A 17,060-nucleotide genomic window follows, 5' to 3' on the forward strand; every position below is an offset into this window, starting at 1 on the left:
CCTACCCAACAAGTTCAGTGATGGAGAAGGCAGTTCTTCCAGTCTGTCTAGTTGCACCGAGGAAGAAAACAAGTGTAGCATATGAACTACAACTTCGACGAGACAAAAGTATTGTGATATAAAGCTTATAAAAGCTGTCAGATCGAGTGATCTACCTCAAAGCTTATAAAAACTGTCAGATTGAGTGATCTACCTCTGCTAGACTTGCTACTCCTCAGAGGATGGCACTGCTCCATAGTAATATCCATGAGAGGATTTTGTGACCTTCCTATCCCAGCAGAATCTTATGGCTTAGAAAGCACAGACAAAGCATGGCTACTTTGGAGTTGCCAATCCTTTTTCGCTCAACTAAACAGGACAGGGTGGAAGGTGGACACCCTCTCCTCATTCCAGAAGCATTCCTAGGGGTATAAGAGGTTGATTCCACTCCAGGAGGTATGTAACAAGGAACATTATTATTAGAAAAAAAAACAACCCACACGCACAGTTTTTTGGTCTCTCTTCATCACTCCTTAATTCCCTGGACATAGTAGAGTCATTCAATGTGAAATCAACCAATGAAGGTGCAATTTTCAACCTCACATACCATATTTACTCACGTATAATGCACACTCTTGTCCAATATATTTGCTCCCAGAAACTGTGGTGCATATTATACAGAGATCAATTGTGACAACAACATGAAACCATACAGGGTCATTCAATGATTTTGTGACACTTGCATTGATTTTTCATCTTTAGGAATCCTATCATGTTATATATCGTTGTAAAGCTTAAATTATGCATTTTCTGAATATGGCAACAGTATTCCATTTAAGATGGCGACAATAATGTGCAATGAGATTGAAATAAGTTCATCACGAAATGAAGGAAAGTTGGGATTTTTATCCCATTTTGGACAAAAGAAAAGGTAAGGAAAAAGAAAATAATAATTAAAATGTATTATTAGCCAAGTAATATGACATACGTGGAGTGTGTAAATGCCTAATGCAAGAAATCTTATGCTGCTAATTGCTAGTTTGAGGTTACTGAATGTGCCTCTTATAAATGTTAGTCATGGAAAATATATGCATTTCGAATTTTTTTTAGAAAAAGTAAAGAGGAAATGAGCAAAACTATGTATTAAAGTTTAAAGGTCATGTCCCACGATTTTTCACTTTGTAATGTAATGTTCTGCAACCCCAAGAAAAGCAGTGCCGTTCTGGCGGAATTCAAGCATGCACTTTTCGTCACATGGGATGCATATCAGCAGCATTTGTTGGACGGGAAATAATAGAAAATAACTTTCTGAGAACTGCATATTTATAATGTAGTTTTGATCTTGCTTTCTACTATTACAGAATAAATAAGGTGGTTAAAGAGTGAAAGCTTTGGAATGCTAAACACAGTGGAGGGAAAGAGAAACGAGGTGGTGTGGGTTGGTGGCTTATTGTTTGCACAGTAAGATATTCTCCTCATGGTCCACATAGCAACAGGTGACTCATTGAATAGGTATGATGTCATTCCCTCTTGATCAGCATAGCAACAGCTTTATGACCTACAAATAACAAAGCCATTTCTTGAACCTGGATTGTACTGTGCATTATATACGAGATATAATTTTTTGTCACTATTCTCCATCAAAAACCAGGGTGCGCATTATACACGCATGTGCATTATACACGTGTAAATCTGGTATTTTAATTCATTTGGAATTTGGCATACTGAAAGGGCCACTTGAGGTGGGAATATAAGCAAAGTTGCAGATCCACATCTCTTGTATTTCTGAAATTGCTGGGATGCAAAATGTGCGATTTTGATCATATTTTCAACATTTTGTTAAATAGAAATTCCAATATTTCTGTACACCTATAGAAGTGATTCCGACACATTGTATTTATTTGCCTATCTGCCTGTTGAATTTTCATATTGAGATTTGAGTATGGAAAATATAGAGACAGTACGGATAAGTTCAGGATAGTCTGTTTTTGTGTCACTTCCTGTTTCCCCAGTCAGGAGCATAACCTCAATATCGAAATGTGTGTTTATTCCCGTTTGATTTCTACTGAACCTGCTCTCTGTCTCAGTGCTTGCTGTGTGTCCAACATTTCAAAATACTCAATTCTAATGTTGTCTTTAGCATCATACTAAAAGAAACATTCGGCACTACCTCTATGAAAGGTGTGCTCAAAATTCTTGACTTTTCTTTTTTCTTGAAACAATAACTATACAATAGCTGATATATACCTGCAATAGGGTTACCAGACGTCCGGATTTTCCCGGACATGTCCTACATTTTAGCCTTATGTCCGGCGTCCGGGAGGAATTTGGAAAATGTGCTTGCTGTGTGTCCAACATTTCAAAATACTCAATTCTAATGTTGTCTTTAGCATCATACTAAAAGAAACATTCGGCACTACCTCTATGAAAGGTGTGCTCAAAATTCTTGACTTTTCTTTTTTCTTGAAACAATAACTATACAATAGCTGATATATACCTGCAATAGGGTTACCAGACGTCCGGATTTTCCCGGACATGTCCTACATTTTAGCCTTATGTCCGGCGTCCGGGAGGAATTTGGAAAATATCATAAATGTCCTACATTTTGAGCATCACATAATATTAATTAGGAAAATACGTAACAGAAAAAAGTCATGCAAATTACAAGTCTATGGACTACGCTTCGAAACTCAATAGTGAAATTTATTTTGATTCAGTCATTGCACAAAAAGAATAAAGTTTGTCCTGCTATTAAACAAGCGGGAAAACGGAAGCAATTAATGAACAAAGTCTTGGGACCACTTTCTGATAACGTCACTGTTCAATGCCTGAGCAGAATTTCTTGCCTACAAGGTGTTGCCCATTCTTATTCAATATTCAATATAATTTGATTGTAAAGCAGGGGTATAGAGAACAAAAGTTATTCAGGGTGTGTGTCTGTCAAGAAAGTCATGGAAATCAAGAAAAAGTAAAAAATCAACAAGTAGGTCAAGAAGTCACAATACAATACAAGGCAATACAGCGTGAGCACAAAAACACTCCCTGTTTTTGAAAGGGTATAACTCTAATACCAAAAGTAGTATTCTACAGAAATGTTCACAGTAGTTGTAAAAACTCAAAGTTTTCGTGGTGTTCATTGGAATTACAAATGCTCAATGTGCGTGCCACCTGTTACGTGGGAAACATCGAGACGATAATCCAGCTCCAACGACACCTTCTCAAGCGTGTCCGGTGTGATGAAGTTGACAGCTGTATTGATGCGTTCCTGAAGATGATTCAAGGTTGTGGGTAGTGGAGGTACCTGGTCCTTCACAAACCCCCAAAGGAAAAAGTCACAAACTGTCATATCCGGTGATCGTGGGGGCCACTTGCATAGATTTTGATCATTGAGTCCAGCTCGTCCTATCCAACGGTGTGGAAGGTTGTCATTCAGAAAGCTGCGTACAGATTGATGCCAATGTGGGGGCGCTCCATCTTGTTGTAGAATGTAGTCACCTCTCTCTGCAGCAAGTTGAGGAATTAACCAGTCACGTAGCATTGTTAAGTAGCTTTCACTTGTGATTGTTGGCCTCTCAAAGAAGAACGGACCGTACACTCGACGCTCTGACACTGCACAAAAAACATTCACCTTGGGCGAGTCACGTTCCACATCAAGAGTGGCATGCGGATGCTCGCTTCCCCAGATCCTAACATTATGCCTGTTCACTTTTCCACTCAAGTGGAAGGTCGCCTCATCACTAAAAATGCTCTTTGTCAGAAAGGTTTCATCGTCCTCCATTAAAGTGTGGATAACTCACGTCGCTTTACCTTGTCTTGTGGATATAACTTTTGAACCAATTGCAGCCGGTACGGGTGAAAACGCAAACGCTTACTTAAAATCTTGCTTACGGTAGTTTGTGGCACCTGCAACTGCCTGCTGGCTTGATGTGTTGATTTTCTGGGACTGCGTACAAAGGCTTCTCGCACACGCTCCATAATTTCCTCAGAGATGGACGGTCGGCCAGAATGTTCTTTTCTTTGATCACAAATGCATCCTCTCTCAACAAATGTTTTATGCCACTGCAGAAAGAATGTGTGTGTAGGTGGATCAACATTAAACTTCCGTTTAAATGCACGCTGCACTCTCACAACACTGCTTGTTTTGGCAAATTCTAACACGCACCAGCTTCTTTGCTGCGGAGTGAACGCCATTTTCGATGTTACTGCCCTCTAGCTACCGAATTCACAACTAGCGATTCTGAAAATAAAGATATTAAAATATTTTGAGTTAACAGCTTCGGATATCAATTTTATCAAAATATTCAAGTAACTATTAATTTTATGACATCTTGAAACCAAGGAATGTTTTTGTGCTCACGCTGTAAATTATTCTTGTGGTCAAGAATTTTTGCTATTGATTGGTTGATTTAGTGTATTTTACTTCACTTTTTTCTGTCCCATTGGCTAATCGCGAAGATGAGGATGAATGATGGTAAGAGAAGATGGATGAATGGATAGTCTTAAACATATAGGGACAACCGACACTAGCCCCACATAAGATTATACTGGCTGAGAGTCCAGACACCAAAGCCTCGCTTGTCTGCCAAACACAGTTCAGGATGCATTAATACGAAATAGCAGATCTAATTCTCTTCTTAAATTCAGATTAAGTTTTCATCTTAACTAGCCCTTTGGTAGGGATTTTCATTAAATAAATATTTATTTTCTTAAATACTAATTTCCAAATTTACCTAAGTAGGATCTAGAAAAGTCCAGAAAAAGTCAAGATTTCTGGATGTATTATTTTGGTAGACACCCTGTTATTGAACTAAAAACTACCCAAGATGAAACCATTTTAAATTACAGTAATTGCTGAATGTTTGTTTGCCATTACAGGTCATAATTCAAATGTTGAGAGAGTACTTTCATTACCATCAGCACAACAGACTCAAGAAAGAATTATTTTTTCATAAAGTATGTAAAATGTTTGGTATTGGTCCCTATAATTTCAACGAGTTTGACTGTCCACTCGAACATCAATATATAGTTTGACTAAACCTGAAATTTTGATAAAAATTGTCTCATCTGAGAAGTACCACTTAAATCAAGTAGTAAGTGGTGCATTGATTAGTATGATTGCAAGTTTTGAAATTTTGCATTTAAACAGTTGGGAAATATTTTTTTAAAAACTGAAAAGTGTCATTTTTCAACTACTTCCTAACGTGTTCTATAGAAATATGTATTATTTATTGAGAATGTGTTGCGTCCTACATTTTGATTTAATGTCCTACATTTTGGGACAGCATGTCCTACATTTCCCTAACAGCGATCTGGTAACCCTAACCTGCAATGATGCTTACCTTGCAAACTCCAGTTAGGATTTTCCAAAAGACTGAAAAGATCATTAATAATTTTCACGACACATTTAAATAATCCAGAACTCATTCTTTTCCTCCCATTCATAAGTTCAAGAGCTGCTGAAAAATAAAGTCCATATTGTTGGGCAAGGAGGTTTCTTATTGGATGGAGGGCCACCACAATAAGAATGCTGTGGTTTTAAAGTTTAAATCACAATATACCATGTGCTTTTCTAAATTCACTGTGTTCAAAAGAAGAATTACTGAAATAGAGTAAACATACAGACATACTGGTTGAGCGCTAAAGACTGAACTGGATGATAGACTCCATAATGTTGATATGCCCATTTCAGAAGAGAATTGTGCGTAAATTGTCGCCTCTTTGTATGTAAAGTTTCTGTGTGCAAAAGTTTTCTAATCATAAATAAGGAAAATAATTCAAATTAGAAATTGGAGGAAATGCGGACCTGAAAGGATCTTACATAGAATCCTCAATTATTTTATGACATTTTAACCACACAAAATAATATTTTGTTACAAAATGAGATACTTTTCAAAATTAAACATTGGAGCACTTATAAGCCTCCTCCCCCACCACCCAGTTTTGGTGAGAAGTTAGTAAAAATTCCCACAATTTATTTTGTGAATGACAATTATGAAAATGTTTAGTGATAATTCTAATTGAAAAATCCGTAAAGTCATACACTTTTATGAAGGAAGCAGATTAGTATCTTATCAGCCAATCAGGGGCGGCCGCTCATAAGGACGATACGGACGCCGCACTGCCGTGTGTAACCACAAGTGAACAAACATTACATTAACATTTATATATTAGCTTTTACATTGTCTGAATTGAAAATATTCCATTGCTTATAGATCGTTGGTTAGTCGGTTCTGTATTCCTTCTTCCGCGACAATTGCGAAGTTTGCACGCCACCGTGCGGGGGAATACGGAACTTCGAGAGAAATCTGGCGGGGCGCCGTCCTCCCACTTTACGAGACGTAGAGCATTCTCAGGCGCGGCTGCGAGGGGTATAAGGCGAGGAAACTGGCTGAATAACACGCGCTGGATCTGTGCCTGGGAGGACGGAGGGTTTGTCGTCCGAAACTCACCCCTTAGGCGAAACTGGCCTTCTCTCTGGAGAACGGTAAACAATGAAGAGTTGCCAGAAGCAACGAAGTTAACAGAAGATAGAAAATTACCAACAGTTGAAAAAAATCATTCTGTATTCCATAATCTTATTCTCTTATGACATAAGAGTAGAGAAATAAATAACGCAATTTCCAAGGAGGAAAGAAAATATCGGTAACTGAAAATTTACAGACTCTTGCTTGATTTTTGTTATTTACCGTCGCTTTCTGCTACTTTTCGGTAATCACGACGATGAGGATGAACGATGATATAATGAAATTGATGGAAGAGCACTCACAAAGAACACACATACCCATGCCGGGATTCGAACCCAGGAGCTCTGGGTTTGTAATGCGGTATGCTAGCCACGGAAGTCGGCTATAGATTCTTGTTACACGCAAAATTATCGTATAAATGTGTTGTATTTTTTCTGAGTTTAGTGAAAAGTACATTTGGATTACAATGATGTGGAGTACATCATGTAGATTTAATTACATGTTTTGATTAGCACGTTTGAAAAAAATCCCGATAATGTGACAAAGTTCTCCAATTTATTTTCAAGGCGGATGTTAAATAAATTAGAAACTCGTCATCTAAACTCACCAAGAGCCGCTACGGGAACCTGTGAACTACAAATTTCTGAAAATTTGGCAAAATTGCCTGGCAACCCCGAAGCAATAAAACGACGGGATGGTTGGGAAGACTATAGTATTGACACTTGTTTTTTTTCGTTTTCCATGGAAAAGTGAAGCTTTTTCGGTAGTTGTGTTCTGTAGTTGTGTATTTGTCGCGATGAACAGTGTGGAGAAATTGTTGGTGTGAAGTTTTTCTACCAGAAGTCTGAAGTCTTGATGGAAAAATAAACATAAAAAAACCTAGGCCGAATTTGAATCTAGAACAAGTGTCAAAGAAGGGAGGTCGTGAGTTCACTCTCAAATTTCGCGTTGAAGGACAGAAGGATGAATTTCAGTTACAAGCATGACTGAAGATTTCTGGTAAGTTTGAAGTTTTTACTTTAGAGCTTCTGGTAACGCAGATATCACCTTTCCAGTGAGATATTTATTTTGGTGCCCTATTTCACATATCAATTAGTAATTTTGGACAGGAAACTTTTTCTGTGTAACTTTTTTACTAGAACTTTTCTCGATCAATGCACGTAAATATTCGTAATTGTGCTCATCAAGTTGTGTAAAAATTATTATCCTTTCTTCTGAATTTTTCCCTCTGTTAAACGACTAATTCTGTTAGAATTCTATTTCTTCTTCCATCTTCTTCGCATTACAGTAAAATAATTATTAATTTATTATAATATGTGCAAACGTGTAAAACATGATATTCGGTAAACACGAACGTATCAGTTTCTTATCACGTTGGTTGTTATACGAAATTCACCATTTAAACTCACATTACTAGTAGAGCAAATTTGTGTCGGCCCCCGTGGCTGAGTGGAGTCGACCTCCGTGGCGGAGTGGTTAGCAGAGCGCGCTACAACGCCAGGGGTTCCAGGTTAGAGTCCCGGGTAAGGCATGGGTATTTGTGTTTGTCTAGATGATAAGAAACTGAGAAACTGTAACAATTGAAAAGTGTAAAGGAGAGAAAAAGTGTAAATGGTGGGGGATACCTCCGTGTAAGGGATATTTCCTTCTTTTTTTTTTAAAAAAAAAAAGTGGTTAGCACATCGCGCTACGACGCCAGGGGTCTCGGGTTCGAATTCTGCCTGGGTATGGATGTTTGTGAGTACCCATTCATCAATTTCATCATATCACACATCCCCATCTTCGCAAATTAGCCAAATGTAGCACAAAAGGCAAAGTAAAATAAAGCAAATCAATAGAGCAAATTTGTGAGTTATCGCCCCTCCACTTTGGTTCACCACGAGCCGCCACTGCAGCCAATAGGCTACTTGATTGATTTATTTTATTTTGCATTTTTGCCACTTTTGGCAAATCATGTATGATGAAATTGATGATGGGTTACTTATAAATTATACCCATGCCGAGACCAGGATCCGAACCTGAAACCCCTGGCGTCGTAACATGCTGTGCTAACCACTCATCCACTGAGGCCAGCAATTGACTACTTCTATATTGAAACCACAGGCCAAAGAGCTTGAGCAGACCTGTGACTTCTGTATACATCATACTCCAGCGTGGAGGGAAGTGGGCAGAGTGGTGCACAAGCTTCCTTATAGCCCGAGAACTGATGTAGGGGAAGGTGCGCAGAGACTTTTGGCCGAAGGTCCTTTTTTACTTGTTTTCACTCTGTAGTGCACTCCCGTCCGCCCTTATACAAAAGGGGCATTAGCAAAAACACAACAGCAAAAAAACAAATTACATTACATTTTCTACAATCCAAACCAGAAACCAAATAAGCCTCAATCTAATATCTGGGAATACACAACTAGAGCCTAACAAAAATTCAAAATTTCTGGGTATCATTCTGGATGAACACCTTAGCTATACAGAACACATAAACACGCTACAATCAAAATTAAGTAGTGTGTGCTATGCCCTTCGAGAAATGGTAGACATCTCAAGCACCCAAACTGTAAAGTGCCTTTATATGGCAAACTTTGATGCTTTACTAAGATACGGTATTATGGTTTGGGGTAACAAGGGCCACTCCAATGTCCTTTTTATGCTTCAAAAAAGAGCTATAAGAATCATAGCTGGAGTAAAGAAAACTTATTCATGTAGAACTCTTTTCCGTAAACTTAATGTGTTAACTCTCCCCTGCATATACATTTATGAATGCTTAATTTATGTTAAGCAAAATATTTCCAACTTTGCCACAAATGAGGAAATACATGGCCTAAACACAAGAAATAAAGACAAACTTCACATAAAACACTGCCGCCTCAACTTATGTAAGAAAGGTCCCTTAAACTCTTCCATAGATCTCTACAATAAACTACCACAAGATGTGAGGAAAGAACCAAACTTGATGATATTCAAGCACAAGATAAAATCAATGCTTCTGAAGCATGTTTTTTATTCTATAGCTGAATACATGGAAGCGACTTTTACATAAGACAAATGTACATAATGTAGTATAATCACATATTATTCTTGTAAAATTAAATGTCAAATGAAAGTGGGTAATTAGTAGCTATATCTTCTCATGTTATATTTTTTTGTGATTTTGATATAATAGCAAAGACCCAATTTTTTACAATTTTTGGCTACATATTTTGTATTTGTAAAATCTATTAATGTACCTGTATTGTAATGTAAGTATTGACATGTCCTATATTACCATGTACTGTAATTTGTACACACCGGTAGTCCTTGGACGCAAATAAACTAAACTAAACTAAACTAATAGAAACTTTATTTTATTCCATGGCTTCATACTCACTTTACACAATTTTCATGAACATACTATGGTTTAACATGGTGAGTGACAATGAGACAGCTACAGAATGCATCTCGAAAATTTTCTTAGCCCTCCATCCCCAACCTCTCAATCCGATTGTATATTTGGACTCAAGTTAAAAAAAAAGTGATCAAACACTTTGTGGGTCGTCACTTTCCATGGAGAAGCCCCTCTGTCTAGGCGCGCAATTCTTACGTGGAAAATTATTTGTGTGTGGTGCACAGCCGGAAAATATTGCCAAAATCCCAAACTTTGGTGTTTTTAGGTTTACTGACTCCCAACTGGAGAGCGACTTGCTTTATCCTTAGTAAAACGGGATTTTTTTGCAGTTTTTGGACCGTGCTATCGTGGCGACCTTGCATGTGGAATCCCTTTACTTTGGGAGCCCTGCCAGCTACCCCTTGCCCCTGGGGTTAACCGTCTATGGGTTAACCTATGTGACATGTTCGTCATTGACGGGAGGATATGTCTGCGAGGGGAATTCTTATATTTGTACACGACGCCAAAACTTGCTTTTTTGAGTACATCACTTTTTTTTCAACCCCTCCTTAGAAATGTACTTTAGGGGTGTGCGGGATCCCGAAAAGTCGGGACCGGGATCGGGAAAAAAATTTCACATCCCGATCCCGATTTCGGGAAATGACTTCCCGACTTTTCTGGATCGGGGCGGGAAATACCGAATTGTAATTTTAAAAAGTTGTTAATTCTCGACGTTTTCTGCATTGCAAGTGTCTGTAACTTATCGGATTTTTTTCCAGAAATGCAAAAACAATCACTTAAGTTGAAAATGCCTTGTAGAATTCGAGATTTTCAGAGCTTCGGGAAATTTCGAACATTTTCCGACTTTGTCGGGAATGGCGAATTTTTCCCCCGTCAAGAATTCTGTTCCCGCACATGACATTGGTTGCGTTCCGAAAGTCTTAACGAAACGAACGCATTCAACGAAAATAACTGGACTCGTGAATCTGGTGAAACCAGTTATTTTACAGACTTATGGGACACGCTAGGCGAAAGCGCAGGCGCAGCGTTTTGTTTAGAGAAAGTTTCCGCATGGCGTCAGCGGAAGGAATGTCCTTATGGCAAAAATAAACTCTATTATGGCTACTGTTACTCATTTTAATCACATTCTAAGAATGGTCAAGGCATACTTATCTTGTGCATGTTGCTTCATATCGCTATCTGTTAAAATTATAATACATTTTCCGAAGTAGTGCAGTTTGAATCCATCAGCACGCGCTTTGTCTGCAAGGAGCAGACGATTTTCACGGAACAAACCAGCTTCCTGGCCCGTGCGTTTGGTGAATCTCGTTCTTGCAAGAAACGCACGTAATGCGACTTTTGGGACAGCATAATGAAACGCACGGAAGCACTTATGGAACGGCCCGTTACCATAACTCGTTTAACGCGTTAAACTCGTGCGACTTTCGGAACGGGCCCATTGTAGTGATGGGTTCAAGCCGTTCATTTGTGTGAGTCGACTCATGAGCGCTCGCTCACTGAGAAGAGTCGTTCAAAAGAGTCGTCAAGCTTCTTTTTCTCGAAACACATGCCTGAAAAGGGGGAAGGGGTAGGAGTTGTTGAAGCAGATGATTGTATTTAAATAAACGAACACAACGGAACGTATCAGCCTCTGTCCTTCAAGATTAATAAATTGTATTGCATTTTTGTGTATGTGTGTGTGCGTGTAGCCGACTAGATGGCCAAGATTCTGAAGTAATCGACATTTGATCTTGCCACAGAAGTTCCCGGGTTCTAGTCCCGGTCTGGGCAAGGATATTCTTTACGAGTGTCCCTTCATCTATATCATCACGCATCATTCTCATCGTCGCGATTGCTTAAAATTTGAAGAAAAGCGGCATAAAAATAAGAAAAATACAAATACGAGTCTGTGTGTGTGTGGATATACATATATGTGTAAACAGTAAACACACACACAAAATTTATTGCACATACTTGTTTTCATTACTCTGCCTCATGAGTGAGATTTTTCTATATTTGTATCTTGTTTCAGTTTGCATTTCATGCTGCGGATAATGCAAATTATGCAGTACGACAGCATGCACAGAAATGCTATATAATTATATCAACCTTTTATTAGTAATAACGTGCATTTACATATTCTTCCTTTTTTGCATTCGATCACTGGTTTTAATACCGCAACAAATGTGAGAAAGCGAGTCAACAAAATGCACTCCAGATCTGCGCTGCGACACATGCTTGCCGACTCTTTAAACAGCACGAAGAGTCACAGCACAGTCCCACGACTTTTTCCCCATCATTCGTTGACGACTCTCCTGGCAACTCGAGTCACAGCACAGCGCCACGACTCTTCTCCCGCCGTTCGTTCACGACTCGCGAGTCGGCACGAAGAGTCATGGAGCAGTGTTGCCAACAGCACGAGAGAAAAACGGGCTAAATCGCACCCAAAATGGAGCTAAAATTCTCTCCAAGGGGCTAGATTTACAAAAGTGCGGCTGCGTACAGAAAAAATCTGGTTCTTAATTCTTCGGTGTTTTGCTGTAAAATTTCTGAAACTCAAGAACCATAACTATTCAACTGTCATGATGAGGGGCATACGCTCAACTAAATTAAATTTTCTTACCTTAAATAATTTATTTCGTCCTCTTGTACTCCCCGTAAATTGTGATGCAGTAGATTACACAAAAGCATCCTCCTCAGTAAGTCCTTCCAGTAGCTCCAGTCCACTGCACTTTGAAGAACTAACTTCGGAAAATTTTGTCTCTTCATTTTTCTGGTAAGCCGCCATCGTTCCGATTGCAGAGACAACGTTTTCAGGCAGTATGTAGCTGTAACAAGTTTTCTCGTTTCTTTTTAAGCCGTATCGAATTGTCAGCACTGACGAAAGCATTGCATTCTGCATTCTGTTTCTTTGCTTATTTTTAACTTGATTCATGACGCTAAAAACTCTTTCAACATCTCCATTTGAGTGAGGAAGCGTCAACATTCTCAAAGCAAAGGATGCCAAATCCTGAAAGGGGTTTTCGCCGCTGGAATCTCTGTAGTTCGAAACTTCACACCAAAGTTTTATTGTTTCCACACTGACCCATGTTACGTAATTGAGAGCTTTCCACTGATTTTCAATTTTGGATACCAAGTGGGGAGGCAAAAACAACGCTGCCAATTCACCAACAGGTTTCTTAACCTTCGCAAGTGCTTCAGGTGCTGACAGGAGTTTCATGTGTTCAAGCAGTTTGATATTATCAGGTAATCTTTGTCTCAGTTGATTCACCAATATTGCCATTAACTTAGTGCAACGCTCCCGAATAACATTTTCTGTGTGTGAGGCTACATTATTTTTTTTCATTTCTTGCTCAAACTCGTAGCCTAGATAAGAGCTCAAATCAATGAAATCGTTAAGCTCTGAAGTTAGAGGATCAACAGTGGCTGTTGGTTTAACGATTTTTGAGCAAAGAGATCTGATTAAAAATGTCAAATCAGAGAATAATTTAACAGGGTCTTGATTGGATGATTCAAATGCTTTATTCACTCTTTGCGTTTCCTCCAATATGGGTCGGAGAAATAGTAGAAACAAACGATTTTGGGGATCACAGTACATCTGATAAAGCAGCTCAGCCATGTAGCATTTCTCATTCAAACGAGCCATCTCAAAAAGTGTTTTTAATTCCAGCCACTGATCTAATATTCGTCCAACAGCCACAGCTATAGACAGCCACCTTGTGTCTGAAATGCTAACAATTTTCAAAGGCGATGAACCATCGTTTAATAGCTGAAACAAGCGCCGATATTGCATCTGCCTCACAGACGAATGTGCAAACCAGTTATAGGTTTCTTTGACTAGAAATTCTAAATTCCTGGGTAAAGACTGATTACAGGCATGTGATACTGCCAGTTGGATAGAATGACACACACATCTAACCAAAGTTAATTTTGGAACTTCCGCTTTAAGTTTAGCAAAAACTCCATTATTAACACCTGTCATTACACTAGCATTGTCAACACCGATTCTTTGTAACTTCTGCAAGTCCAGCCGATTTTTACGTAACAGTTCTTTTAGTGCACAAACTATACTTTCCGCGTTACATTCCTCCAGGTCACACAGTCCCAGAAATGTACAGACAATCCCCTGATTTTTCGCAGAGAAGTATCTAATCGCAACACCAAGCACTTTTGTTACAGCTACATCATTTGATTCGTCCAACAACAAACTAAAACCACCGTCACCAATATCATTCATTAAATCTTCTTCAAAATGTGGAGACAGAATATTAACTATAATTGCGGAACATTTTGTTCGATGCAACTTTACACCTTCAGCTATTTTGCTGTCCTTAAATGAACTCTTGCAAAGTTCACTTAAATGATCTATACACTTATTTGAACAGTGTTCAGCTATATACAATGAAAGTTGACCTTCAGCTACAGACGACTTATCAGAAGACTTTGACACTTGTTCAAAATTTAATTTTGGTTGTGCTGCACTGAAAGGTGTACATGCTCTTTTGTGTTTTTCAGTCGCTGTATGTCTATCCAGAGCATATTTTTTTGCCTCAAGAGTACACTTGCAATACTTACAAAAACATTTACTCCCATCTCCCTCAACGGCAACCAACCATCCTTTGTAATTTTCGTTCTTCCGCCACTCGAAACGAAATTTCTGCGGGTATTGGGTTTTCGGCATATTCCTCCTTCCATATGCACACGCACACTCACACGCAAACACGGCCTCACGCACGAACTAGTCTCTGGTCGAGCCTCACTGTTACGAACGATTCGTCGATTCCGCACCGCATTTCTGTGAACTTTCAAGGACCAGATGCATTGCAACTGAACAAAGATTAACATTTCCTGGAATCGAAACTATCCGTAATTCGCCTCGGGCTACATAGCATACCAAAACCAGAAACAAGGGGATGTGACAATCTGCACTTGCTACCTGTTCCCCTGAAGGGGTCGCAGGACGAGCTTGCAGGCGCAGAGGAGGGTCGGTTAAGTGAATTCTTCTTTGCAGTGTTGCAATGGTTCTTATTAAACTGAAAATATGAGTTTACTTTACTGAAAATACCAAAAAACATTTTATTACTGAAAGGGCTAGATTTGTAGCAAGATTTCTCTCTGTAGGGCTAAAAAGCCCCTTGGGGCTTTTGCTGAATGTTGGGGCTGAGTACGTACTCAAAAGGGCCAGTTCTGGCCCCAAAAGGGCCAACTTGGCAACACTGTCATGGAGCACCTTAACGACTCGCTCGCCTTAGCGACTCTTCTCCTCCCTCACCCGTTCACGACTCTCGAGACGGCACGAAGAGTCGTGGAGCACCTTAACGACTCGCTCGCCTTAGCGACTCTTCTGCTCACTCGTCGTTCGTTCACGAGTCGCGAGCTCTCTTACACAAGGCGCGGCGGCGGCAGTCTCGCCAGCAGACTGGATCTACAGTTTAAAGTGGGATCCATCCGCTCGCTCTCCGCGGATGGCTAACAGCTGTGTTTAAGAAATTTATATCGTTCTTGAACATTGTCCATGTCCATCCCAGATAGCTGTTTGTTGTTCTACAGTCATTCAATATAAGTTTCTGCCAATATCATAATGTATGATCGAATTTCTATAAAGCGGGCCAAATTATACGTATGTATTTTTTTTTAATGTTGCTTTCTACTAGTAAAACACCTTAACACGTAGGCTCACCGCAGATGGCCAACAGCTGTTTATATCACTCGTGAACATGACCCATGTCCATCTTACGTAGTTGTTCCTAATTCTGCAGTCATTCAATAAAAGCTTTTTGCAGTATCATGTACGATCAAATTTATGATTAAACTTCTATATTTATTTTTTAATGCTGTTTTCATTAGTATAATATTTACACGTTTACATTGTCAGACAATGTTGAAAGTTAATTTTATGCTCAGATAGTCTAATCGGGATTGAAGCTACATTTTAAAATGGGGTCTAAATCACTGGGCAAGGTGCCTTCACCGGGGATCGAATCCGAGACAGGAAGCGATTTCCTTACTAGGATTTAACAAGGAATGAAAGGATGGCTGAATAACATAAATAAAACAAACTCCATGGTGCATGATCTTTGTTTTTTGGTTTCTATGTTGGCCAGCTTGAAATAATCTTGGAGTGACAGATAAGTGGCGTCGCCCTCCTCAAAGTAAGCCTATTGACACCGAAAGTTCCGGGTTCGAACCCCTGCCCAGAGATGAGTGGTAATCTGTATTTAACCTCCTGTCAATTACTCTAATCCTCCGTCGTTGCCTTGTGGATCCAACTTTAAACTGTAGATCCAGTCCCGATTAGCCTATCTGTACGTAAAATTAATTCATCCTCGCTGTCAATACTAAGTAATTAGGTATAAAAGATGCATAAAATACAACAAAGCGTGTTAGGCAGTTAAAATATTAAAATTGAATTAATAAATTATAAAACATAATTACTGCATGGTAATTTATAAGAAATTATAGCATTTTGAAAAATGTTTGTTCCTTAATGGGAAATTATAATAGAATAAAGCGAGAAGTTAACCGCACGTTTAGAAGTAAAAAAAGAGATTACTTGAAAAGTAAAATTAACGAAATTGAAACAAACAGCAAAAATAAAAATATCAGAGATTTATATAAAGGTGTAAATGAGTTTAGAAAGGGGTTGCAACCTAAAGTAAACTTGATAAAAGATAAAGACGGTGATTTTTTAGCTGACCCAAGCGATATTCTAAATAGATGGAAGAACTACTTTAATGACCTTTTAAATGTCCATGTAGGAGATAAATCAGAAATAAATGAAGTACACACAGCAGAACCTTTAGTTCCAGAACCTAACTTGACTGAAGTTAAAGATGCTATTAAAAGGCTAAAGAATAACAAAGCACCTGGCATTGATTTAATACCAGCTGAGTTAATTAAATATGGTGGAAATTCATTAATATGTCCAATTCATAAATTAATTTGTTTAATATGGAATAAAGAAGAAATCCCTCAACAGTGGAAAGAATCCATAATTGTTCCTGTGTTTAAAAAAGGTGATAAAATGAACTGCAATAATTACCGTGGAATTTCTCTACTCTCAACAACATACAAAATATTGTCTAACATTCTTTTAACAAGACTAACACCATATGCTAATGAAATTATAGGTGATTATCAATGTGGATTTAAACGTAACAGATCAACTACAGATCAAATTTTTCACATCAGACAGACACTTGAAAAAAAGTGGGAATATAATCAAAATGTCCATCAGCTATTCATTGATTTCAAAAAAG

Source organism: Lepisma saccharinum, chromosome 16 (assembly GCF_977018435.1).
Source record: "Lepisma saccharinum chromosome 16, izLepSacc3.1, whole genome shotgun sequence".
In the NCBI taxonomy this organism is placed as follows: domain Eukaryota; kingdom Metazoa; phylum Arthropoda; class Insecta; order Zygentoma; family Lepismatidae; genus Lepisma; species Lepisma saccharinum.